The sequence below is a fragment of the Danio rerio genome, chromosome 4, assembly GCF_052040795.2.
Source record: "Danio rerio strain M-AB ecotype USA chromosome 4, GRCz13ab, whole genome shotgun sequence".
Lineage (NCBI taxonomy): Eukaryota > Metazoa > Chordata > Actinopteri > Cypriniformes > Danionidae > Danio > Danio rerio.
This window is the reverse complement of record NC_141024.2, coordinates 57,420,001-57,443,664: the sequence shown is the minus strand read 5'-3', so window position 1 is coordinate 57,443,664 and position 23,664 is coordinate 57,420,001. Positions and strand designations below refer to the sequence as shown.

At 46.1% G+C, this 23,664-nt stretch overlaps 1 protein-coding gene and 38 non-coding genes across 42 annotated transcripts in view; 38 read left to right on the top strand and 1 right to left on the bottom strand.

Annotated features, from left to right (window-relative positions):
• The window catches only part of zgc:113135, a 1,020,739-nt gene that overhangs the window by 128,107 nt on the left and 868,968 nt on the right, over nt 1–23,664 (bottom strand). The gene's annotated exons all lie outside the window — the stretch shown is intronic.
• LOC141384260 (U6 spliceosomal RNA) lies at nt 284–390 on the top strand. Its single transcript, XR_015484599.1, has one exon. It is a non-coding gene; the product is annotated as a U6 spliceosomal RNA (small nuclear RNA).
• LOC141384201 (U6 spliceosomal RNA) lies at nt 814–920 on the top strand. The gene has a single exon (XR_015488462.1). It is a non-coding gene; the product is annotated as a U6 spliceosomal RNA (small nuclear RNA).
• Nucleotides 1,339–1,445, top strand: LOC141384178 (U6 spliceosomal RNA). Its single transcript, XR_015487552.1, has one exon. It is a non-coding gene; the product is annotated as a U6 spliceosomal RNA (small nuclear RNA).
• On the top strand, nt 1,869–1,975 carry LOC141384259 (U6 spliceosomal RNA). The gene has a single exon (XR_015488450.1). It is a non-coding gene; the product is annotated as a U6 spliceosomal RNA (small nuclear RNA).
• LOC141382013 (U6 spliceosomal RNA) lies at nt 2,396–2,502 on the top strand. Its single transcript, XR_015484795.1, has one exon. It is a non-coding gene; the product is annotated as a U6 spliceosomal RNA (small nuclear RNA).
• On the top strand, nt 2,926–3,032 carry LOC141384258 (U6 spliceosomal RNA). Its single transcript, XR_015484598.1, has one exon. It is a non-coding gene; the product is annotated as a U6 spliceosomal RNA (small nuclear RNA).
• Nucleotides 3,456–3,562, top strand: LOC141382065 (U6 spliceosomal RNA). The gene has a single exon (XR_015485043.1). It is a non-coding gene; the product is annotated as a U6 spliceosomal RNA (small nuclear RNA).
• Nucleotides 3,986–4,092, top strand: LOC141382061 (U6 spliceosomal RNA). The gene has a single exon (XR_015485013.1). It is a non-coding gene; the product is annotated as a U6 spliceosomal RNA (small nuclear RNA).
• On the top strand, nt 4,516–4,622 carry LOC141384256 (U6 spliceosomal RNA). Its single transcript, XR_015484597.1, has one exon. It is a non-coding gene; the product is annotated as a U6 spliceosomal RNA (small nuclear RNA).
• On the top strand, nt 5,046–5,152 carry LOC141384255 (U6 spliceosomal RNA). Its single transcript, XR_015488439.1, has one exon. It is a non-coding gene; the product is annotated as a U6 spliceosomal RNA (small nuclear RNA).
• On the top strand, nt 5,573–5,679 carry LOC141382012 (U6 spliceosomal RNA). Its single transcript, XR_015484794.1, has one exon. It is a non-coding gene; the product is annotated as a U6 spliceosomal RNA (small nuclear RNA).
• Nucleotides 6,103–6,209, top strand: LOC141384254 (U6 spliceosomal RNA). Its single transcript, XR_015484595.1, has one exon. It is a non-coding gene; the product is annotated as a U6 spliceosomal RNA (small nuclear RNA).
• LOC141384253 (U6 spliceosomal RNA) lies at nt 6,633–6,739 on the top strand. The gene has a single exon (XR_015488428.1). It is a non-coding gene; the product is annotated as a U6 spliceosomal RNA (small nuclear RNA).
• On the top strand, nt 7,160–7,266 carry LOC141382011 (U6 spliceosomal RNA). The gene has a single exon (XR_015484793.1). It is a non-coding gene; the product is annotated as a U6 spliceosomal RNA (small nuclear RNA).
• Nucleotides 7,690–7,796, top strand: LOC141384252 (U6 spliceosomal RNA). Its single transcript, XR_015484594.1, has one exon. It is a non-coding gene; the product is annotated as a U6 spliceosomal RNA (small nuclear RNA).
• LOC141384251 (U6 spliceosomal RNA) lies at nt 8,220–8,326 on the top strand. Its single transcript, XR_015488417.1, has one exon. It is a non-coding gene; the product is annotated as a U6 spliceosomal RNA (small nuclear RNA).
• Nucleotides 8,747–8,853, top strand: LOC141384186 (U6 spliceosomal RNA). Its single transcript, XR_015484865.1, has one exon. It is a non-coding gene; the product is annotated as a U6 spliceosomal RNA (small nuclear RNA).
• On the top strand, nt 9,277–9,383 carry LOC141384200 (U6 spliceosomal RNA). The gene has a single exon (XR_015488406.1). It is a non-coding gene; the product is annotated as a U6 spliceosomal RNA (small nuclear RNA).
• LOC141384177 (U6 spliceosomal RNA) lies at nt 9,807–9,913 on the top strand. The gene has a single exon (XR_015487539.1). It is a non-coding gene; the product is annotated as a U6 spliceosomal RNA (small nuclear RNA).
• On the top strand, nt 10,337–10,443 carry LOC141384250 (U6 spliceosomal RNA). The gene has a single exon (XR_015488394.1). It is a non-coding gene; the product is annotated as a U6 spliceosomal RNA (small nuclear RNA).
• Nucleotides 10,864–10,970, top strand: LOC141382010 (U6 spliceosomal RNA). Its single transcript, XR_015484792.1, has one exon. It is a non-coding gene; the product is annotated as a U6 spliceosomal RNA (small nuclear RNA).
• LOC141384249 (U6 spliceosomal RNA) lies at nt 11,394–11,500 on the top strand. Its single transcript, XR_015484593.1, has one exon. It is a non-coding gene; the product is annotated as a U6 spliceosomal RNA (small nuclear RNA).
• Nucleotides 11,924–12,030, top strand: LOC141384199 (U6 spliceosomal RNA). The gene has a single exon (XR_015488383.1). It is a non-coding gene; the product is annotated as a U6 spliceosomal RNA (small nuclear RNA).
• Nucleotides 12,449–12,555, top strand: LOC141384176 (U6 spliceosomal RNA). Its single transcript, XR_015487526.1, has one exon. It is a non-coding gene; the product is annotated as a U6 spliceosomal RNA (small nuclear RNA).
• On the top strand, nt 12,979–13,085 carry LOC141384248 (U6 spliceosomal RNA). Its single transcript, XR_015488372.1, has one exon. It is a non-coding gene; the product is annotated as a U6 spliceosomal RNA (small nuclear RNA).
• Nucleotides 13,506–13,612, top strand: LOC141382009 (U6 spliceosomal RNA). Its single transcript, XR_015484791.1, has one exon. It is a non-coding gene; the product is annotated as a U6 spliceosomal RNA (small nuclear RNA).
• On the top strand, nt 14,036–14,142 carry LOC141382060 (U6 spliceosomal RNA). The gene has a single exon (XR_015485032.1). It is a non-coding gene; the product is annotated as a U6 spliceosomal RNA (small nuclear RNA).
• LOC141384247 (U6 spliceosomal RNA) lies at nt 14,561–14,667 on the top strand. The gene has a single exon (XR_015484592.1). It is a non-coding gene; the product is annotated as a U6 spliceosomal RNA (small nuclear RNA).
• LOC141384245 (U6 spliceosomal RNA) lies at nt 15,091–15,197 on the top strand. Its single transcript, XR_015488361.1, has one exon. It is a non-coding gene; the product is annotated as a U6 spliceosomal RNA (small nuclear RNA).
• On the top strand, nt 15,619–15,725 carry LOC141382008 (U6 spliceosomal RNA). The gene has a single exon (XR_015484790.1). It is a non-coding gene; the product is annotated as a U6 spliceosomal RNA (small nuclear RNA).
• LOC141384244 (U6 spliceosomal RNA) lies at nt 16,149–16,255 on the top strand. Its single transcript, XR_015488350.1, has one exon. It is a non-coding gene; the product is annotated as a U6 spliceosomal RNA (small nuclear RNA).
• LOC141382007 (U6 spliceosomal RNA) lies at nt 16,676–16,782 on the top strand. The gene has a single exon (XR_015484788.1). It is a non-coding gene; the product is annotated as a U6 spliceosomal RNA (small nuclear RNA).
• LOC141382026 (U6 spliceosomal RNA) lies at nt 17,206–17,312 on the top strand. Its single transcript, XR_015484892.1, has one exon. It is a non-coding gene; the product is annotated as a U6 spliceosomal RNA (small nuclear RNA).
• LOC141384198 (U6 spliceosomal RNA) lies at nt 17,736–17,842 on the top strand. Its single transcript, XR_015488339.1, has one exon. It is a non-coding gene; the product is annotated as a U6 spliceosomal RNA (small nuclear RNA).
• Nucleotides 18,266–18,372, top strand: LOC141384196 (U6 spliceosomal RNA). Its single transcript, XR_015488328.1, has one exon. It is a non-coding gene; the product is annotated as a U6 spliceosomal RNA (small nuclear RNA).
• On the top strand, nt 18,791–18,897 carry LOC141382030 (U6 spliceosomal RNA). The gene has a single exon (XR_015484909.1). It is a non-coding gene; the product is annotated as a U6 spliceosomal RNA (small nuclear RNA).
• On the top strand, nt 19,318–19,424 carry LOC141382006 (U6 spliceosomal RNA). The gene has a single exon (XR_015484787.1). It is a non-coding gene; the product is annotated as a U6 spliceosomal RNA (small nuclear RNA).
• Nucleotides 19,848–19,954, top strand: LOC141384243 (U6 spliceosomal RNA). Its single transcript, XR_015484591.1, has one exon. It is a non-coding gene; the product is annotated as a U6 spliceosomal RNA (small nuclear RNA).

Genomic DNA, 23,664 nt, shown 5'->3' with positions numbered 1-23,664 from the left:
CGAATGTGAGATGCTTTGATCGTTTGCTTTGTTGTGCAACCAATGCACTTCCAAAGCCCTTGCTTTAGTGGGACTTTGCCATAGGCTATCCTGACACTCTAATTTCCCCCCGTCCATAAACTTGGTGACCTACTGCATCAATCAGTGTGCCTAGCACTGACAGGGCCAAAGCTCTGTAGTGCACGGCATACAAGTGGGAACATGGCTCTCCAGGTCCCACCACCTTGGAGGAACATTGCTGGGACTCGAGGCGTACATATGCCCTGAGCCTGTCCACTCGTCCGTGCTCGCTACGGTGGCACATATACTAAAATTGGATCGATACAGAGAAGATTAGCATGGCCCCTGCGAAAGGATGACACGCAAATCCGTGAAGCGCTCCATATTGCTGATTTAGTGCGTGGGTAAAAGTACAGAAATGCAAAAAGACAAAAGGCTTTTCTCGATTCCAAATGGTGCATGAGGATGGGTTTAGCAAATCGTGGGAGGTGCTGCTGGGTCAACTGGAAAGTCTACATGCATGGTGAAAACGAATGTGGGATGCTTTGATCATTTGTTTTGTTGTGCAACCAATGCACTTTCAAAGCCCTTGCTTTACTGGGACTTTGCCATAGGCTATCCTGACACTCTAATTTCCCCCTGTCCATAAACTTGGTGACCTACTGCATCAATCAGTGTGCCTAGCACTGACAGGGCCAAAGCTCTGTAGTGCACGGCATACAAGTGGGAACATGGCTCTCCAGGTCCCACCACCTTGGAGGAACATTGCTGGGACTCAAGGCGTACATATGCCCTGAGCCTGACTGCTGATCTGTGCTCGCTACGGTGGCACATATACTAAAATTGGATCGATACAGAGAAGATTAGCATGGCCCCTGCGAAAGGATGACACGCAAATCCGTGAAGCGCTCCATATTGCTTTTTTAGTGCGTGGGTAAAAGTACAGAAATGAAAAAAGACAAAAGGCTTTTCACGTTTCCAAATGGTGCATGACGATGGGTTTAGCAAATCGTGGGAGGTGCTGCTGGGTCAACTGGAAAGTCTACATGCATGGTGACAACGAATGTGGGATGCTTTGATCATATGTTTTGTTGTGCTAATGCACTTCCAAAGCCCTTGCTTTAGTGGGATTGCCATAGGCTATCCTGACACTCTAAATTCCCCCCGTCCATAAACTTGGTGACCTACTGCATCAATCAGTGTGCCTAGCACTGACAGGGCCAAAGCTCTGTAGTGCACGGCATACAAGTGGGAACATGGCTCTCCAGGTCCCACCACCTTGGAGGAACATTGCTGGGACTCGAGGCGTACATATGCCCTGAGCCTGTCCACTCGTCCGTGCTCGCTACGGTGGCACATATACTAAAATTGGATCGATACAGAGAAGATTAGCATGGCCCCTGCGAAAGGATGACACGCAAATCCGTGAAGCGCTCCATATTGTTGTTTTAGTGCGTGGGTAAAAGTACAGAAATGCAAAAAGACAAAAGGCTTTTCACGATTCCAAATGGTGCATGAGGATGGGTTTAGCAAATCGTGGGAGGTGCTGCTGGGTCAACTGGAAAGTCTACATGCATGGTGAAAACGAATGTGGGATGCTTTGATCATTTGTTTTGTTGTGCAACCAATGCACTTTCAAAGCCCTTGCTTTACTGGGACTTTGCCATAGGCTATCCTGACACTCTAATTTCCCCCTGTCCATAAACTTGGTGACCTACTGCATCAATCAGTGTGCCTAGCACTGACAGGGCCAAAGCTCTGTAGTGCACGGCATACAAGTGGGAACATGGCTCTCCAGGTCCCACCACCTTGGAGGAACATTGCTGGGACTCGAGGCGTACATATGCCCTGAGCCTGACTGCTGATCTGTGCTCGCTACGGTGGCACATATACTAAAATTGGATCGATACAGAGAAGATTAGCATGGCCCCTGCGAAAGGATGACACGCAAATCCGTGAAGCGCTCCATATTGCTGTTTTAGTGCGTGGGTAAAAGTACAGAAATGAAAAAAGACAAAAGGCTTTTCACGATTCCAAATGGTGCATGAGGATGGGTTTAGCAAATCGTGGGAGGTGCTGCTGGGTCAACTGGAAAGTCTACATGCATGGTGAAAACGAATGTGGGATGCTTTGATCGTTTGTTTTGTTGTGCTAATGCACTTCCAAAGCCCTTGCTTTAGTGGGACTTTGCCATAGGCTATCCTGACACTCTAATTTCCCCCTGTCCATAAACTTGGTGACCTACTGCATCAATCAGTGTGCCTAGCACTGACAGGGCCAAAGCTCTGTAGTGCACGGCATACAAGTGGGAACATGGCTCTTCGGGTCCCACCACCTTGAAGGAACATTGCTGGGACTCGAGGCGTACATATGCCCTGATCCTGACCGCTGGTCTGTGCTTGCTACGGTGGCACATATACTAAAATTGGATCGATACAGAGAAGATTAGCATGGCCCCTGCGAAAGGATGACACGCAAATCCGTGAAGCGCTCCATATTGCTGTTTTAGTGCGTGGGTAAAAGTACAGAAATGAAAAAAGACAAAAGGCTTTTCACGATTCCAAATGGTGCATGAGGATGGGTTTAGCAAATCGTGGGAGGTGCTGCTGGGTCAACTGGAAAGTCTACATGCATGGTGAAAACGAATGTGAGATGCTTTGATCGTTTGCTTTGTTGTGCAACCAATGCACTTCCAAAGCCCTTGCTTTACTGGGACTTTGCCATAGGCTATCCTGACACTCTAATTTCCCCCCGTCCATAAACTTGGTGACCTACTGCATCAATCAGTGTGCCTAGCACTGACAGGGCCAAAGCTCTGTAGTGCACGGCATACAAGTGGGAACATGGCTCTCCAGGTCCCACCACCTTGGAGGAACATTGCTGGGACTCGAGGCGTACATATGCCCTGAGCCTGTCCACTCGTCCGTGCTCGCTACGGTGGCACATATACTAAAATTGGATCGATACAGAGAAGATTAGCATGGCCCCTGCGAAAGGATGACACGCAAATCCGTGAAGCGCTCCATATTGCTGATTTAGTGCGTGGGTAAAAGTACAGAAATGCAAAAAGACAAAAGGCTTTTCTCGATTCCAAATGGTGCATGAGGATGGGTTTAGCAAATCGTGGGAGGTGCTGCTGGGTCAACTGGAAAGTCTACATGCATGGTGAAAACGAATGTGGGATGCTTTGATCATTTGTTTTGTTGTGCAACCAATGCACTTTCAAAGCCCTTGCTTTACTGGGACTTTGCCATAGGCTATCCTGACACTCTAATTTCCCCCTGTCCATAAACTTGGTGACCTACTGCATCAATCAGTGTGCCTAGCACTGACAGGGCCAAAGCTCTGTAGTGCACGGCATACAAGTGGGAACATGGCTCTTCGGGTCCCACCACCTTGAAGGAACATTGCTGGGACTCGAGGCGTACATATGCCCTGAGCCTGACCGCTGGTCTGTGCTTGCTACGGTGGCACATATACTAAAATTGGATCGATACAGAGAAGATTAGCATGGCCCCTGCGAAAAGATGACACGCAAATCCGTGAAGCGCTCCATATTGCTGTTTTAGTGCGTGGGTAAAAGTACAGAAATGAAAAAAGACAAAAGGCTTTTCACGATTCCAAATGGTGCATGAGGATGGGTTTAGCAAATCGTGGGAGGTGCTGCTGGGTCAACTGGAAAGTCTACATGCATGGTGAAAACGAATGTGGGATGCTTTGATCGTTTGCTTTGTTGTGCAACCAATGCACTTCCAAAGCCCTTGCTTTACTGGGACTTTGCCATAGGCTATCCTGACACTCTAATTTCCCCCTGTCCATAAACTTGGTGACCTACTGCATCAATCAGTGTGCCTAGCACTGACAGGGCCAAAGCTCTGTAGTGCACGGCATACAAGTGGGAACATGGCTCTCCGGTTCCCACCACCCTGGAGGAACATTGCTGGGACTCGAGGCGTAAATATTCCCTGAGCCTGACCACTGGTCTGTGCTCGCTACGGTGGCACATATACTAAAATTGGATTGATACAGAGAAGATTAGCATGGCCCCTGCGAAAGGATGACACGCAAATCCGTGAAGTGCTCCATAATGCTGTTTTAGTGCGTGGGTAAAAGTACAGAAATGCAAAAAGACAAAAGGCTTTTCACGATTCCAAATGGTGCATGAGGATGAGTTTAGCAAATCGTGGGAGGTGCTGCTGGGTCAACTGGAAAGTCTACATGCATGGTGAAAACGAATGTGGGATGCTTTGATCGTTTGCTTTGTTGTGCAACCAATGCACTTCCAAAGCCCTTGCTTTACTGGGACTTTGCCATAGGCTATCCTGACACTCTAATTTCCCCCTGTCCATAAACTTGGTGACCTACTGCATCAATCAGTGTGCCTAGCACTGACAGGGCCAAAGCTCTGTAGTGCACGGCATACAAGTGGGAACATGGCTCTCCAGGTCCCACCACCTTGGAGGAACATTGCTGGGACTCGAGGCGTACATATGCCCTGAGCCTGTCCACTCGTCCGTGCTCGCTACGGTGGCACATATACTAAAATTGGATCGATACAGAGAAGATTAGCATGGCCCCTGCGAAAGGATGACACGCAAATCCGTGAAGCGCTCCATATTGCTGTTTTAGTGCGTGGGTAAAAGTACAGAAATGCAAAAAGACAAAAGGCTTTTCACGATTCCAAATGGTGCATGAGGATGGGTTTAGCAAATCGTGGGAGGTGCTGCTCGGTCAACTGGAAAGTCTACATGCATGGTGAAAACGAATGTGGTATGCTTTGATCATTTGTTTTGTTGTGCAACCAATGCACTTCCAAAGCCCTTGCTTTACTGGGACTTTGCCATAGGCTATCCTGACACTCTAATTTCCCCCTGTCCATAAACTTGGTGACCTACTGCATCAATCAGTGTGCCTAGCACTGACAGGGCCAAAGCTCTGTAGTGCACGGCATACAAGTGGGAACATGGCTCTCCAGGTCCCACCACCTTGGAGGAACATTGCTGGGACTCGAGGCGTACATATGCCCTGAGCCTGACTGCTGATCTGTGCTCGCTACGGTGGCACATATACTAAAATTGGATCGATACAGAGAAGATTAGCATGGCCCCTGCGAAAGGATGACACGCAAATCCGTGAAGCGCTCCATATTGCTGTTTTAGTGCGTGGGTAAAAGTACAGAAATGCAAAAAGACAAAAGGCTTTTCACGATTCCAAATGGTGCATGAGGATGGGTTTAGCAAATCGTGGGAGGTGCTGCTGGGTCAACTGGAAAGTCTACATGCATGGTGAAAACGAATGTTGGATGCTTTGATCGTTTGTTTTGTTGTGATAATGCACTTCCAAAGCCCTTGCTTTAGTGGGACTTTGCCATAGGCTATCCTGACACTCTAATTTCCCCCTGTCCATAAACTTGGTGACCTACTGCATCAATCAGTGTGCCTAGCACTGACAGGGCCAAAGCTCTGTAGTGCACGGCATACAAGTGGGAACATGGCTCTTCGGGTCCCACCACCTTGAAGGAACATTGCTGGGACTCGAGGCGTACATATGCCCTGAGCCTGATCGCTGGTCTGTGCTTGCTACGGTGGCACATATACTAAAATTGGATCGATACAGAGAAGATTAGCATGGCCCCTGCGAAAGGATGACACGCAAATCCGTGAAGCGCTCCATATTGCTGTTTTAGTGCGTGGGTAAAAGTACAGAAATGAAAAAAGACAAAAGGCTTTTCACGATTCCAAATGGTGCATGAGGATGGGTTTAGCAAATCGTGGGAGGTGCTGCTGGGTCAACTGGAAAGTCTACATGCATGGTGAAAACGAATGTGAGATGCTTTGATCGTTTGCTTTGTTGTGCAACCAATGCACTTCCAAAGCCCTTGCTTTACTGGGACTTTGCCATAGGCTATCCTGACACTCTAATTTCCCCCCGTCCATAAACTTGGTGACCTACTGCATCAATCAGTGTGCCTAGCACTGACAGGGCCAAAGCTCTGTAGTGCACGGCATACAAGTGGGAACATGGCTCTCCAGGTCCCACCACCTTGGAGGAACATTGCTGGGACTCGAGGCGTACATATGCCCTGAGCCTGTCTACTCGTCCGTGCTCGCTACGGTGGCACATATACTAAAATTGGATCGATACAGAGAAGATTAGCATGGCCCCTGCGAAAGGATGACACGCAAATCCGTGAAGCGCTCCATATTGCTGTTTTAGTGCGTGGGTAAAAGTACAGAAATGCAAAAAGACAAAAGGCTTTTCACGATTCCAAATGGTGCATGAGGATGGGTTTAGCAAATCGTGGGAGGTGCTGCTCGGTCAACTGGAAAGTCTACATGCATGGTGAAAACGAATGTGGTATGCTTTGATCATTTGTTTTGTTGTGCAACCAATGCACTTCCAAAGCCCTTGCTTTACTGGGACTTTGCCATAGGCTATCCTGACACTCTAATTTCCCCCTGTCCATAAACTTGGTGACCTACTGCATCAATCAGTGTGCCTAGCACTGACAGGGCCAAAGCTCTGTAGTGCACGGCATACAAGTGGGAACATGGCTCTCCAGGTCCCACCACCTTGGAGGAACATTGCTGGGACTCGAGGCGTACATATGCCCTGAGCCTGACTGCTGATCTGTGCTCGCTACGGTGGCACATATACTAAAATTGGATCGATACAGAGAAGATTAGCATGGCCCCTGCGAAAGGATGACACGCAAATCCGTGAAGCGCTCCATATTGCTGTTTTAGTGCGTGGGTAAAAGTACAGAAATGCAAAAAGACAAAAGGCTTTTCACGATTCCAAATGGTGCATGAGGATGGGTTTAGCAAATCGTGGGAGGTGCTGCTGGGTCAACTGGAAAGTCTACATGCATGGTGAAAACGAATGTGGGATGCTTTGATCGTTTGTTTTGTTGTGATAATGCACTTCCAAAGCCCTTGCTTTAGTGGGACTTTGCCATAGGCTATCCTGACACTCTAATTTCCCCCTGTCCATAAACTTGGTGACCTACTGCATCAATCAGTGTGCCTAGCACTGACAGGGCCAAAGCTCTGTAGTGCACGGCATACAAGTGGGAACATGGCTCTTCGGGTCCCACCACCTTGAAGGAACATTGCTGGGACTCGAGGCGTACATATGCCCTGAGCCTGACTGCTGGTCTGTGCTTGCTACGGTGGCACATATACTAAAATTGGATCGATACAGAGAAGATTAGCATGGCCCCTGCGAAAGGATGACACGCAAATCCGTGAAGCGCTCCATATTGCTGTTTTAGTGCGTGGGTAAAAGTACAGAAATGAAAAAAGACAAAAGGCTTTTCACGATTCCAAATGGTGCATGAGGATGGGTTTAGCAAATCGTGGGAGGTGCTGCTGGGTCAACTGGAAAGTCTACATGCATGGTGAAAACGAATGTGAGATGCTTTGATCGTTTGCTTTGTTGTGCAACCAATGCACTTCCAAAGCCCTTGCTTTACTGGGACTTTGCCATAGGCTATCCTGACACTCTAATTTCCCCCCGTCCATACACTTGGTGACCTACTGCATCAATCAGTGTGCCTAGCACTGACAGGGCCAAAGCTCTGTAGTGCACGGCATACAAGTGGGAACATGGCTCTCCAGGTCCCACCACCTTGGAGGAACATTGCTGGGACTCGAGGCGTACATATGCCCTGAGCCTGTCTACTCGTCCGTGCTCGCTACGGTGGCACATATACTAAAATTGGATCGATACAGAGAAGATTAGCATGGCCCCTGCGAAAGGATGACACGCAAATCCGTGAAGCGCTCCATATTGCTGTTTTAGTGCGTGGGTAAAAGTACAGAAATGCAAAAAGACAAAAGGCTTTTCACGATTCCAAATGGTGCATGAGGATGGGTTTAGCAAATCGTGGGAGGTGCTGCTCGGTCAACTGGAAAGTCTACATGCATGGTGAAAACGAATGTGGTATGCTTTGATCATTTGTTTTGTTGTGCAATCAATGCACTTCCAAAGCCCTTGCTTTACTGGGACTTTGCCATAGGCTATCCTGACACTCTAATTTCCCCCTGTCCATAAACTTGGTGACCTACTGCATCAATCAGTGTGCCTAGCACTGACAGGGCCAAAGCTCTGTAGTGCACGGCATACAAGTGGGAACATGGCTCTCCAGGTCCCACCACCTTGGAGGAACATTGCTGGGACTCGAGGCGTACATATGCCCTGAGCCTGACTGCTGATCTGTGCTCGCTACGGTGGCACATATACTAAAATTGGATCGATACAGAGAAGATTAGCATGGCCCCTGCGAAAGGATGACACGCAAATCCGTGAAGCGCTCCATATTGCTGTTTTAGTGCGTGGGTAAAAGTACAGAAATGCAAAAAGACAAAAGGCTTTTCACGATTCCAAATGGTGCATGAGGATGGGTTTAGCAAATCGTGGGAGGTGCTGCTGGGTCAACTGGAAAGTCTACATGCATGGTGAAAACGAATGTGGGATGCTTTGATCGTTTGTTTTGTTGTGATAATGCACTTCCAAAGCCCTTGCTTTAGTGGGACTTTGCCATAGGCTATCCTGACACTCTAATTTCCCCCTGTCCATAAACTTGGTGACCTACTGCATCAATCAGTGTGCCTAGCACTGACAGGGCCAAAGCTCTGTAGTGCACGGCATACAAGTGGGAACATGGCTCTTCGGGTCCCACCACCTTGAAGGAACATTGCTGGGACTCGAGGCGTACATATGCCCTGAGCCTGACTGCTGGTCTGTGCTTTCTACGGTGGCACATATACTAAAATTGGATCGATACAGAGAAGATTAGCATGGCCCCTGCGAAAGGATGACACGCAAATCCGTGAAGCGCTCCATATTGCTGTTTTAGTGCGTGGGTAAAAGTACAGAAATGAAAAAAGACAAAAGGCTTTTCACGATTCCAAATGGTGCATGAGGATGGGTTTAGCAAATCGTGGGAGGTGCTGCTGGGTCAACTGGAAAGTCTACATGCATGGTGAAAACGAATGTGAGATGCTTTGATCGTTTGCTTTGTTGTGCAACCAATGCACTTCCAAAGCCCTTGCTTTACTGGGACTTTGCCATAGGCTATCCTGACACTCTAATTTCCCCCCGTCCATAAACTTGGTGACCTACTGCATCAATCAGTGTGCCTAGCACTGACAGGGCCAAAGCTCTGTAGTGCACGGCATACAAGTGGGAACATGGCTCTCCAGGTCCCACCACCTTGGAGGAACATTGCTGGGACTCGAGGCGTACATATGCCCTGAGCCTGACTGCTGATCTGTGCTCGCTACGGTGGCACATATACTAAAATTGGATCGATACAGAGAAGATTAGCATGGCCCCTGCGAAAGGATGACACGCAAATCCGTGAAGCGCTCCATATTGCTTTTTTAGTGCGTGGGTAAAAGTACAGAAATGCAAAAAGACAAAAGGCTTTTCACGATTCCAAATGGTGCATGAGGATGGGTTTAGCAAATCGTGGGAGGTGCTGCTGGGTCAACTGGAAAGTCTACATGCATGGTGAAAACGAATGTGGGATGCTTTGATCGTTTGCTTTGTTGTGCAACCAATGCACTTCCAAAGCCCTTGCTTTACTGGGACTTTGCCATAGGCTATCCTGACACTCTAATTTCCCCCTGTCCATAAACTTGGTGACCTACTGCATCAATCAGTGTGCCTAGCACTGACAGGGCCAAAGCTCTGTAGTGCACGGCGTACAAGTGGGAATATGGCTCTCCAGGTCCCACCACCTTGGAGGAACATTGCTGGGACTCGAGGCGTACATATGCCCTGAGCCTGTCCACTCGTCCGTGCTCGCTACGGTGGCACATATACTAAAATTGGATCGATACAGAGAAGATTAGCATGGCCCCTGCGAAAGGATGACACGCAAATCCGTGAAGCGCTCCATATTGTTGTTTTAGTGCGTGGGTAAAAGTACAGAAATGCAAAAAGACAAAAGGCTTTTCACGATTCCAAATGGTGCATGAGGATGGGTTTAGCAAATCGTGGGAGGTGCTGCTGGGTCAACTGGAAAGTCTACATGCATGGTGAAAACGAATGTGGGATGCTTTGATCATTTGTTTTGTTGTGCAACCAATGCACTTTCAAAGCCCTTGCTTTACTGGGACTTTGCCATAGGCTATCCTGACACTCTAATTTCCCCCTGTCCATAAACTTGGTGACCTACTGCATCAATCAGTGTGCCTAGCACTGACAGGGCCAAAGCTCTGTAGTGCACGGCATACAAGTGGGAACATGGCTCTCCAGGTCCCACCACCTTGGAGGAACATTGCTGGGACTCGAGGCGTACATATGCCCTGAGCCTGACTGCTGATCTGTGCTCGCTACGGTGGCACATATACTAAAATTGGATCGATACAGAGAAGATTAGCATGGCCCCTGCGAAAGGATGACACGCAAATCCGTGAAGCGCTCCATATTGCTGTTTTAGTGCGTGGGTAAAAGTACAGAAATGAAAAAAGACAAAAGGCTTTTCACGATTCCAAATGGTGCATGAGGATGGGTTTAGCAAATCGTGGGAGGTGCTGCTGGGTCAACTGGAAAGTCTACATGCATGGTGAAAACGAATGTGGGATGCATTGATCGTTTGTTTTGTTGTGCTAATGCACTTCCAAAGCCCTTGCTTTAGTGGGACTTTGCCATAGGCTATCCTGACACTCTAATTTCCCCCTGTCCATAAACTTGGTGACCTACTGCATCAATCAGTGTGCCTAGCACTGACAGGGCCAAAGCTCTGTAGTGCACGGCATACAAGTGGGAACATGGCTCTTCGGGTCCCACCACCTTGAAGGAACATTGCTGGGACTCGAGGCGTACATATGCCCTGAGCCTGACCGCTGGTCTGTGCTTGCTACGGTGGCACATATACTAAAATTGGATCGATACAGAGAAGATTAGCATGGCCCCTGCGAAAGGATGACACGCAAATCCGTGAAGCGCTCCATATTGCTGTTTTAGTGCGTGGGTAAAAGTACAGAAATGAAAAAAGACAAAAGGCTTTTCACGATTCCAAATGGTGCATGAGGATGGGTTTAGCAAATCGTGGGAGGTGCTGCTGGGTCAACTGGAAAGTCTACATGCATGGTGAAAACGAATGTGAGATGCTTTGATCGTTTGCTTTGTTGTGCAACCAATGCACTTCCAAAGCCCTTGCTTTACTGGGACTTTGCCATAGGCTATCCTGACACTCTAATTTCCCCCCGTCCATAAACTTGGTGACCTACTGCATCAATCAGTGTGCCTAGCACTGACAGGGCCAAAGCTCTGTAGTGCACGGCATACAAGTGGGAACATGGCTCTCCAGGTCCCACCACCTTGGAGGAACATTGCTGGGACTCGAGGCGTACATATGCCCTGAGCCTGTCCACTCGTCCGTGCTCGCTACGGTGGCACATATACTAAAATTGGATCGATACAGAGAAGATTAGCATGGCCCCTGCGAAAGGATGACACGCAAATCCGTGAAGCGCTCCATATTGCTGATTTAGTGCGTGGGTAAAAGTACAGAAATGCAAAAAGACAAAAGGCTTTTCTCGATTCCAAATGGTGCATGAGGATGGGTTTAGCAAATCGTGGGAGGTGCTGCTGGGTCAACTGGAAAGTCTACATGCATGGTGAAAACGAATGTGGGACGCTTTGATCATTTGTTTTGTTGTGCAACCAATGCACTTTCAAAGCCCTTGCTTTACTGGGACTTTGCCATAGGCTATCCTGACACTCTAATTTCCCCCTGTCCATAAACTTGGTGACCTACTGCATCAATCAGTGTGCCTAGCACTGACAGGGCCAAAGCTCTGTAGTGCACGGCATACAAGTGGGAACATGGCTCTCCAGGTCCCACCACCTTGGAGGAACATTGCTGGGACTCAAGGCGTACATATGCCCTGAGCCTGACTGCTGATCTGTGCTCGCTACGGTGGCACATATACTAAAATTGGATCGATACAGAGAAGATTAGCATGGCCCCTGCGAAAGGATGACACGCAAATCCGTGAAGCGCTCCATATTGCTTTTTTAGTGCGTGGGTAAAAGTACAGAAATGAAAAAAGACAAAAGGCTTTTCACGTTTCCAAATGGTGCATGACGATGGGTTTAGCAAATCGTGGGAGGTGCTGCTGGGTCAACTGGAAAGTCTACATGCATGGTGACAACGAATGTGGGATGCTTTGATCATATGTTTTGTTGTGCTAATGCACTTCCAAAGCCCTTGCTTTAGTGGGATTGCCATAGGCTATCCTGACACTCTAAATTCCCCCCGTCCATAAACTTGGTGACCTACTGCATCAATCAGTGTGCCTAGCACTGACAGGGCCAAAGCTCTGTAGTGCACGGCATACAAGTGGGAACATGGCTCTCCAGGTCCCACCACCTTGGAGGAACATTGCTGGGACTCGAGGCGTACATATGCCCTGAGCCTGTCCACTCGTCCGTGCTCGCTACGGTGGCACATATACTAAAATTGGATCGATACAGAGAAGATTAGCATGGCCCCTGCGAAAGGATGACACGCAAATCCGTGAAGCGCTCCATATTGTTGTTTTAGTGCGTGGGTAAAAGTACAGAAATGCAAAAAGACAAAAGGCTTTTCACGATTCCAAATGGTGCATGAGGATGGGTTTAGCAAATCGTGGGAGGTGCTGCTGGGTCAACTGGAAAGTCTACATGCATGGTGAAAACGAATGTGGGATGCTTTGATCATTTGTTTTGTTGTGCAACCAATGCACTTTCAAAGCCCTTGCTTTACTGGGACTTTGCCATAGGCTATCCTGACACTCTAATTTCCCCCTGTCCATAAACTTGGTGACCTACTGCATCAATCAGTGTGCCTAGCACTGACAGGGCCAAAGCTCTGTAGTGCACGGCATACAAGTGGGAACATGGCTCTCCAGGTCCCACCACCTTGGAGGAACATTGCTGGGACTCGAGGCGTACATATGCCCTGAGCCTGACTGCTGATCTGTGCTCGCTACGGTGGCACATATACTAAAATTGGATCGATACAGAGAAGATTAGCATGGCCCCTGCGAAAGGATGACACGCAAATCCGTGAAGCGCTCCATATTGCTGTTTTAGTGCGTGGGTAAAAGTACAGAAATGAAAAAAGACAAAAGGCTTTTCACGATTCCAAATGGTGCATGAGGATGGGTTTAGCAAATCGTGGGAGGTGCTGCTGGGTCAACTGGAAAGTCTACATGCATGGTGAAAACGAATGTGGGATGCTTTGATCGTTTGTTTTGTTGTGCTAATGCACTTCCAAAGCCCTTGCTTTAGTGGGACTTTGCCATAGGCTATCCTGACACTCTAATTTCCCCCTGTCCATAAACTTGGTGACCTACTGCATCAATCTGTGTGCCTAGCACTGACAGGGCCAAAGCTCTGTAGTGCACGGCATACAAGTGGGAACATGGCTCTTCGGGTCCCACCACCTTGGAGGAACATTGCTGGGACTCGAGGCGTACATATGCCCTGAGCCTGACCACTGGTCTGTGCTTGCTACGGTGGCACATATACTAAAATTGGATCGATACAGAGAAGATTAGCATGGCCCCTGCGAAAGGATGACACGCAAATCCGTGAAGCGCTCCATATTGCTGTTTTAGTGCGTGGGTAAAAGTACAGAAATGAAAAAAGACAAAAGGCTTTTCACGATTCCAAATGGTGCATGAGGATGGGTTTAGCAAATCGTGGGAGGTGCTGCTGGGTCAACTGGAAAGTCTACATGCATGGTGAAAACGAATGTGGGATGCTTTGATCGTTTGCTTTGTTGTGCAACCAATGCACTTCCAAAGCCCTTGCTTTACTGGGACTTTGCCATAGGCTATCCTGACACTCTAATTTCCCCCTGTCCATAAACTTGGTGACCTACTGCATCAATCAGTGTGCCTAGCACTGACAGGGCCAAAGCTCTGTAGTGCACGGCATACAAGTGGGAACATGGCTCTCCAGGTCCCACCACCTTGGAGGAACATTGCTGGGACTCGAGGCGTACATATGCCCTGAGCCTGTCCACTCGTCCGTGCTCGCTACGGTGGCACATATACTAAAATTGGATCGATACAGAGAAGATTAGCATGGCCCCTGAGAAAGGATGACACGCAAATCCGTGAAGCGCTCCATATTGCTTTTTTAATGCGTGGGTAAAAGTACAGAAATGAAAAAAGACAAAAGGCTTTTCACGTTTCCAAATGGTGCATGAGGATGGGTTTAGCAAATCGTGGGAGGTGCTGCTGGGTCAACTGGAAAGTCTACATGCATGGTGACAACGAATGTGGGATGCTTTGATCATATGTTTTGTTGTGCTAATGCACTTCCAAAGCCCTTGCTTTAGTGGGATTGCCATAGGCTATCCTGACACTCTAAATTCCCCCCGTCCATAAACTTGGTGACCTACTGCATCAATCAGTGTGCCTAGCACTGACAGGGCCAAAGCTCTGTAGTGCACGGCATACAAGTGGGAACATGGCTCTCCAGGTCCCACCACCTTGGAGGAACATTGCTGGGACTCGAGGCGTACATATGCCCTGAGCCTGTCCACTCGTCCGTGCTCGCTACGGTGGCACATATACTAAAATTGGATCGATACAGAGAAGATTAGCATGGCCCCTGCGAAAGGATGACACGCAAATCCGTGAAGCGCTCCATATTGCTGTTTTAGTGCGTGGGTAAAAGTACAGAAATGCAAAAAGACAAAAGGCTTTTCACGATTCCAAATGGTGCATGAGGATGGGTTTAGCAAATCGTGGGAGGTGCTGCTGGGTCAACTGGAAAGTCTACATGCATGGTGAAAACGAATGTGGGATGCTTTGATCATTTGTTTTGTTGTGCAACCAATGCACTTTCAAAGCCCTTGCTTTACTGGGACTTTGCCATAGGCTATCCTGACACTCTAATTTCCCCCTGTCCATAAACTTGGTGACCTACTGCATCAATCAGTGTGCCTAGCACTGACAGGGCCAAAGCTCTGTAGTGCACGGCATACAAGTGGGAACATGGCTCTCCAGGTCCCACCACCTTGGAGGAACATTGCTGGGACTCGAGGCGTACATATGCCCTGAGCCTGACTGCTGATCTGTGCTCGCTACGGTGGCACATATACTAAAATTGGATCGATACAGAGAAGATTAGCATGGCCCCTGCGAAAGGATGACACGCAAATCCGTGAAGCGCTCCATATTGCTGTTTTAGTGCGTGGGTAAAAGTACAGAAATGAAAAAAGACAAAAGGCTTTTTTACGATTCCAAATGGTGCATGAGGATGGGTTTAGCAAATCGTGGGAGGTGCTGCTGGGTCAACTGGAAAGTCTACATGCATGGTGAAAACGAATGTGGGATGCTTTGATCGTTTGTTTTGTTGTGCTAATGCACTTCCAAAGCCCTTGCTTTAGTGGGACTTTGCCATAGGCTATCCTGACACTCTAATTTCCCCCTGTCCATAAACTTGGTGACCTACTGCATCAATCAGTGTGCCTAGCACTGACAGGGCCAAAGCTCTGTAGTGCACGGCATACAAGTGGGAACATGGCTCTTCGGGTCCCACCACCTTGAAGGAACATTGCTGGGACTCGAGGCGTACATATGCCCTGAGCCTGACCGCTGGTCTGTGCTTGCTACGGTGGCACATATACTAAAATTGGATCGATACAGAGAAGATTAGCATGGCCCCTGCGAAAGGATGACACGCAAATCCGTGAAGCGCTCCATATTGCTGTTTTAGTGCGTGGGTAAAAGTACAGAAATGCAAAAAGACAAAAGGCTTTTCACGATTCCAAATGGTGCATGAGGATGGGTTTAGCAAATCGTGGGAGGTGCTGCTCGGTCAACTGGAAAGTCTACATGCATGGTGAAAACGAATGTGGTATGCTTTGATCATTTGTTTTGTTGTGCAACCAATGCACTTCCAAAGCCCTTGCTTTACTGGGACTTTGCCATAGGCTATCCTGACACTCTAATTTCCCCCTGTCCATAAACTTGGTGACCTACTGCATCAATCAGTGTGCCTAGCACTGACAGGGCCAAAGCTCTGTAGTGCACGGCATACAAGTGGGAACATGGCTCTCCAGGTCCCACCACCTTGGAGGAACATTGCTGGGACTCGAGGCGTACATATGCCCTGAGCCTGACTGCTGATCTGTGCTCGCTACGGTGGCACATATACTAAAATTGGATCGATACAGAGAAGATTAGCATGGCCCCTGCGAAAGGATGACACGCAAATCCGTGAAGCGCTCCATATTGCTGTTTTAGTGCGTGGGTAAAAGTACAGAAATGCAAAAAGACAAAAGGCTTTTCACGATTCCAAATGGTGCATGAGGATGGGTTTAGCAAATCGTGGGAGGTGCTGCTGGGTCAACTGGAAAGTCTACATGCATGGTGAAAACGAATGTGGGATGCTTTGATCGTTTGTTTTGTTGTGATAATGCACTTCCAAAGCCCTTGCTTTAGTGGGACTTTGCCATAGGCTATCCTGACACTCTAATTTCCCCCTGTCCATAAACTTGGTGACCTACTGCATCAATCAGTGTGCCTAGCACTGACAGGGCCAAAGCTCTGTAGTGCACGGCATACAAGTGGGAACATGGCTCTTCGGGTCCCACCACCTTGAAGGAACATTGCTGGGACTCGAGGCGTACATATGCCCTGAGCCTGACCGCTGGTCTGTGCTTGCTACGGTGGCACATATACTAAAATTGGATCGATACAGAGAAGATTAGCATGGCCCCTGCGAAAGGATGACACGCAAATCCGTGAAGCGCTCCATATTGCTGTTTTAGTGCGTGGGTAAAAGTACAGAAATGAAAAAAGACAAAAGGCTTTTCACGATTCCAAATGGTGCATGAGGATGGGTTTAGCAAATCGTGGGAGGTGCTGCTGGGTCAACTGGAAAGTCTACATGCATGGTGAAAACGAATGTGAGATGCTTTGATCGTTTGCTTTGTTGTGCAACCAATGCACTTCCAAAGCCCTTGCTTTACTGGGACTTTGCCATAGGCTATCCTGACACTCTAATTTCCCCCCGTCCATAAACTTGGTGACCTACTGCATCAATCAGTGTGCCTAGCACTGACAGGGCCAAAGCTCTGTAGTGCACGGCATACAAGTGGGAACATGGCTCTCCAGGTCCCACCACCTTGGAGGAACATTGCTGGGACTCGAGGCGTACATATGCCCTGAGCCTGTCTACTCGTCTGTGCTCGCTACGGTGGCACATATACTAAAATTGGATCGATACAGAGAAGATTAGCATGGCCCCTGCGAAAGGATGACACGCAAATCCATGAAGCGCTCCATATTGCTGATTTAGTGCGTGGGTAAAAGTACAGAAATGCAAAAAGACAAAAGGCTTTTCACGATTCCAAATGGTGCATGAGGATGGGTTTAGCAAATCGTGGGAGGTGCTGCTGGGTCAACTGGAAAGTCTACATGCATGGTGAAAACGAATGTGGGATGCTTAGATCATTTGTTTTGTTGTGCAACCAATGCACTTTCAAAGCCCTTGCTTTACTGGGACTTTGCCATAGGCTATCCTGACACTCTAATTTCCCCCTGTCCATAAACTTGGTGACCTACTGCATCAATCAGTGTGCCTAGCACTGACAGGGCCAAAGCTCTGTAGTGCACGGCATACAAGTGGGAATATGGCTCTCCAGGTCCCACCACCTTGGAGGAACATTGCTGGGACTCGAGGCGTACATATGCCCTGAGCCTGACTGCTGATCTGTGCTCGCTACGGTGGCACATATACTAAAATTGGATCGATACAGAGAAGATTAGCATGGCCCCTGCGAAAGGATGACACGCAAATCCGTGAAGCGCTCCATATTGCTTTTTTAGTGCGTGGGTAAAAGTACAGAAATGCAAAAAGACAAAAGGCTTTTCACGATTCCAAATGGTGCATGAGGATGGGTTTAGCAAATCGTGGGAGGTGCTGCTGGGTCAACTGGAAAGTCTACATGCATGGTGAAAACGAATGTGGGATGCTTTGATCGTTTGCTTTGTTGTGCAACCAATGCACTTCCAAAGCCCTTGCTTTAGTGGGACTTTGCCATAGGCTATCCTGACACTCTAATTTCCCCCTGTCCATAAACTTGGTGACCTACTGCATCAATCTGTGTGCCTAGCACTGACAGGGCCAAAGCTCTGTAGTGCACGGCATACAAGTGGGAACATGGCTCTCCAGGTCCCACCACCTTGGAGGAACATTGCTGGGACTCAAGGCGTACATATGCCCTGAGCCTGACTGCTGATCTGTGCTCGCTACGGTGGCACATATACTAAAATTGGATCGATACAGAGAAGATTAGCATGGCCCCTGCGAAAGGATGACACGCAAATCCGTGAAGCGCTCCATATTGCTTTTTTAGTGCGTGGGTAAAAGTACAGAAATGAAAAAAGACAAAAGGCTTTTCACGTTTCCAAATTGTGCATGACGATGGGTTTAGCAAATCGTGGGAGGTGCTGCTGGGTCAACTGGAAAGTCTACATGCATGGTGACAACGAATGTGGGATGCTTTGATCATATGTTTTGTTGTGCTAATGCACTTCCAAAGCCCTTGCTTTAGTGGGATTGCCATAGGCTATCCTGACACTCTAAATTCCCCCCGTCCATAAACTTGGTGACCTACTGCATCAATCAGTGTGCCTAGCACTGACAGGGCCAAAGCTCTGTAGTGCACGGCATACAAGTGGGAACATGGCTCTCCAGGTCCCACCACCTTGGAGGAACATTGCTGGGACTCGAGGCGTACATATGCCCTGAGCCTGTCCACTCGTCCGTGCTCGCTACGGTGGCACATATACTAAAATTGGATCGATACAGAGAAGATTAGCATGGCCCCTGCGAAAGGGTGACACGCAAATCCGTGAAGCGCTCCATATTGTTGTTTTAGTGCGTGGGTAAAAGTACAGAAATGAAAAAAGACAAAAGGCTTTTCACGATTCCAAATGGTGCATGAGGATGGGTTTAGCAAATCGTGGGAGGTGCTGCTGGGTCAACTGGAAAGTCTACATGCATGGTGAAAACGAATGTGGGATGCTTTGATCGTTTGTTTTGTTGTGCTAATGCACTTCCAAAGCCCTTGCTTTAGTGGGACTTTGCCATAGGCTATCCTGACACTCTAATTTCCCCCTGTCCATAAACTTGGTGACCTACTGCATCAATCAGTGTGCCTAGCACTGACAGGGCCAAAGCTCTGTAGTGCACGGCATACAAGTGGGAACATGGCTCTTCGGGTCCCACCACCTTGAAGGAACATTGCTGGGACTCGAGGCGTACATATGCCCTGAGCCTGACCGCTGGTCTGTGCTTGCTACGGTGGCACATATACTAAAATTGGATCGATACAGAGAAGATTAGCATGGCCCCTGCGAAAGGATGACACGCAAATCCGTGAAGCGCTCCATATTGCTGTTTTAGTGCGTGGGTAAAAGTACAGAAATGAAAAAAGACAAAAGGCTTTTCACGATTCCAAATGGTGCATGAGGATGGGTTTAGCAAATCGTGGGAGGTGCTGCTGGGTCAACTGGAAAGTCTACATGCATGGTGAAAACGAATGTGAGATGCTTTGATCGTTTGCTTTGTTGTGCAACCAATGCACTTCCAAAGCCCTTGCTTTAGTGGGACTTTGCCATAGGCTATCCTGACACTCTAATTTCCCCCCGTCCATAAACTTGGTGACCTACTGCATCAATCAGTGTGCCTAGCACTGACAGGGCCAAAGCTCTGTAGTGCACGGCATACAAGTGGGAACATGGCTCTCCAGGTCCCACCACCTTGGAGGAACATTGCTGGGACTCGAGGCGTACATATGCCCTGAGCCTGTCCACTCGTCCGTGCTCGCTACGGTGGCACATATACTAAAATTGGATCGATACAGAGAAGATTAGCATGGCCCCTGCGAAAGGATGACACGCAAATCCGTGAAGCGCTCCATATTGCTGATTTAGTGCGTGGGTAAAAGTACAGAAATGCAAAAAGACAAAAGGCTTTTCTCGATTCCAAATGGTGCATGAGGATGGGTTTAGCAAATCGTGGGAGGTGCTGCTGGGTCAACTGGAAAGTCTACATGCATGGTGAAAACGAATGTGGGATGCTTTGATCATTAGGCTGGCTTGTGTAGCAAGCCAGACTACTGTTATCCTATTAAACTTATTATTATTAATTAGGCTGGCTTGTGTAGCAAGCCAGACTACTGTTATCCTATTAAACTTATTATTATTAGGCTGGCTTGTGTAGCAAGCCAGACTACTGTTATCCTATTAAACTTATTATTATTTTTATTATTAATATTATTATTCTTCTTCTGAGACTAAAAATTAAACTCTATCTCCACCTAGACCTTTCAAGCTATGACCATCAAACTCGGGTCAGACCTCCGAACTATTCTGACTCGAGTTGCTATATCCTTTCCGACTGATCCGACTTTCGGTTTCCCGAAAAACGTCCCGGGACCGTCGGAAAAATCCCATAGACGTAACATTGGATCAAACTTTGTGACCTAATAACTCCGCATCAGAATGTCACACAGACTTCTAACTGGGCTCATTTAACTCAGACTATCAAACTGCCAATGACTGATCACCTTTAAACTTTCTGGCCACGCCCTAGCAACCACTTTTGGACCCTAGAAACCGTCCCATAGACTTCCATTGCAAAAGACTCTCATTGACTTTACATTGGATCAAACTTTGTGAGCTCATAACTCTGCATCAAACTGTCCTACAGACTAATGGCTGAGCTCATTTAACTCAGTCTAGCCAGCAGCCAATCACTGATGGCCTTTTAACTTTTTAGCCACACCCTAACAACCAGATACTGCACCCTAGCAACTGTCCCATAGACTGCCATTAAAGAGGTTCAGACTGATATTGTCATGCTGCAGTGTGATAGAGACATGGGGGTTGTTTTTAACTGTTCATACTGGCAAGAAGCTTTGATACATCATCAGTCTAAGCTGTCAATCAACTCCATAGCAACAAAACAGACTAACCTAGCAACGATATAACAGCAGCTATATCTCAGCATCAGAACATCGTAGAGAGGCGGGGGTTGGCTTGTTTGACTCATGCTCGCACACCATCTATCTATCTATCTATCTATCTATCTATCTATCTATCTATCTATCTATCTATCTATCTATCTATCTATCTATCTATCTATCTATTTATCTACATCTTTCTATCTATCTATCTATCTATCTATCTATCTATCTATCTATCTATCTATCTATCTATCTATCTATCTATCTATCTATCTATCTACCTCTTTCTATCTATCTATCTATCTATCTATCTATCTATCTATCTATCTATCTATCTATCTATCTATCTATCTATCTATCTATCTATCTATCTATCAACCTCTTTCTATCTATCTATCTATCTATCTATCTATCTATCTATCTATCTATCTATCTATCTATCTATCTATCTATCTATCTATCTATCTATCTATCTATCAACCTCTTTCTATCTATCTATCTATCTATCTATCTATCTATCTATCTATCTATCTATCTATCTATCTATCTATCTATCTATCTATCTATCTATCTATCTACCTCTTTCTATCTATCTATCTATCTATCTATCTATCTATCTATCTATCTATCTATCTATCTATCTATCTATCTATCTATCTATCTATCTATCTATCTATCTATCTATCTATCTATCTATCAACCTCTTTCTATCTATCTATCTATCTATCTATCTATCTATCTATCTATCTATCTATCTATCTATCTATCTATCTATCTATCTATCTATCTATCTATCTATCTATCAACCTCTTTCTATCTATCTATCTATCTATCTATCTATCTATCTATCTATCTATCTATCTATCTATCTATCTACCTCTTTCTATCTATCTATCTATCTATCTATCTATCTATCTATCTATCTATCTATCTATCTATCTATCTATCTATCTATCTATCTATCTACCTCTTTCTATCTATCTATCTATCTATCTATCTATCTATCTATCTATCTATCTATCTATCTATCTATCTATCTATCTATCTATCTATCTATCTATCTATCATGCTAACAATATGCTAATTCATGCTAGAAACATGCTAGTTACATGCTAATTCATGCTAGAATCATGCTGGTCACATGCTAATTCATGCTAGAATCATGCTAATCACATGCTAATTTATACTAGAATCATGCTAGTAACATTCAAATTGATGTTAGAATCATGCTAACAACATGCTAATTCATGCTAGAATCATGCTAGTAACATGCTAATTTATGCTAGAATCATGCTAACAACATGCTAATTCATGCTAGAATCATGCTAGTAACATGCTAATTCATGCTAGAATCATGCTAACAACATGCTAATTCATGCTAGAATCATGCTAGTAACATGCTAATTCATGCTAGAATAATGCTAGTAACATGCTAATTTATGCTAGAATCATGCTAGTAACATGCTAATTCATGCTAAAATCATGCTAGTAACATGCTAATTCATGCTAGAATCATGCTAACAACATGCTAATTCATGCTAGAATCATGCTAGTAACATGCTAATTCATGCTAGAATCATGCTAACAACATGCTAATTCATGCTAGAATCATGCTAGTAACATGCTAATTCATGCTAGAATAATGCTAGTAACATGCTAATTCATGCTAGAATAATGCTAGTAACATGCTAATTCATGCTAGAATCATGCTAGTAACATGCTAATTCATGCTAGAATCATGCTAACAACATGCTAATTCATGCTAGAATAATGCTAGTAACATGCTAATTCATGCTAGAATCATGCTAACAACATGCTAATTTATGCTAGAATCATGCTAGTAACATGCTAATTCATGCTAAAATCATGCTAGTAACATGCTAATTCATGCTAGAATCATGCTAACAACATGCTAATTCATGCTAGAATCATGCTAGTAACATGCTAATTCATGCTAGAATCATGCTAACAACATGCTAATTAATGCTAGAATCATGCTAGTAACATGCTAATTCATGCTAGAATAATGCTAGTAACATGCTAATTCATGCTAGAATCATGCTAATTCATGCTAAAATCATGCTAGTAACATGCTAATTTACGCTAAAATCATGCTAGTAACATGCTAATTCATGCTAGAATCATGTTAAAAACATGCTAATTCATGCTAGAATCATGCTAATAACATGCTAATCTATCTATCTATCTATCTATCTATCTATCTATCTATCTATCTATCTATCTATCTATCTATCTATCTATCTATCTATCTATCTATCCATCTTTTCATAGTTTTAAAAACTGTTTAAACTAAATGAACTATTACCGTCAGGCTTTCACAAGCCAGCCTCAAAGTTTGTTCTCAAACTTTAAGAATCTAGTTATTCTATATTATTATTCTTCTTCTGAGACTAAAAATTAAACTCTATCTCGTCCTAGGCCTTTCAAGCTATGACCATCAAACTTGGGTCAGACCTCCGAACTATTCTGACTCGAGTTGCTATATCCTTTCCGACTGATCCGACTTTCGGTTTCCCGAAAAACGTCCCGGGACCGTCGGAAAAATCCCATAGACGTAACATTGGATCAAACTTTGCAACCTCATAACTCCGCGTCAGAATGTCACACAGACTTCTAACTAGGCTCATTTAACTCAGACCATCAATCTG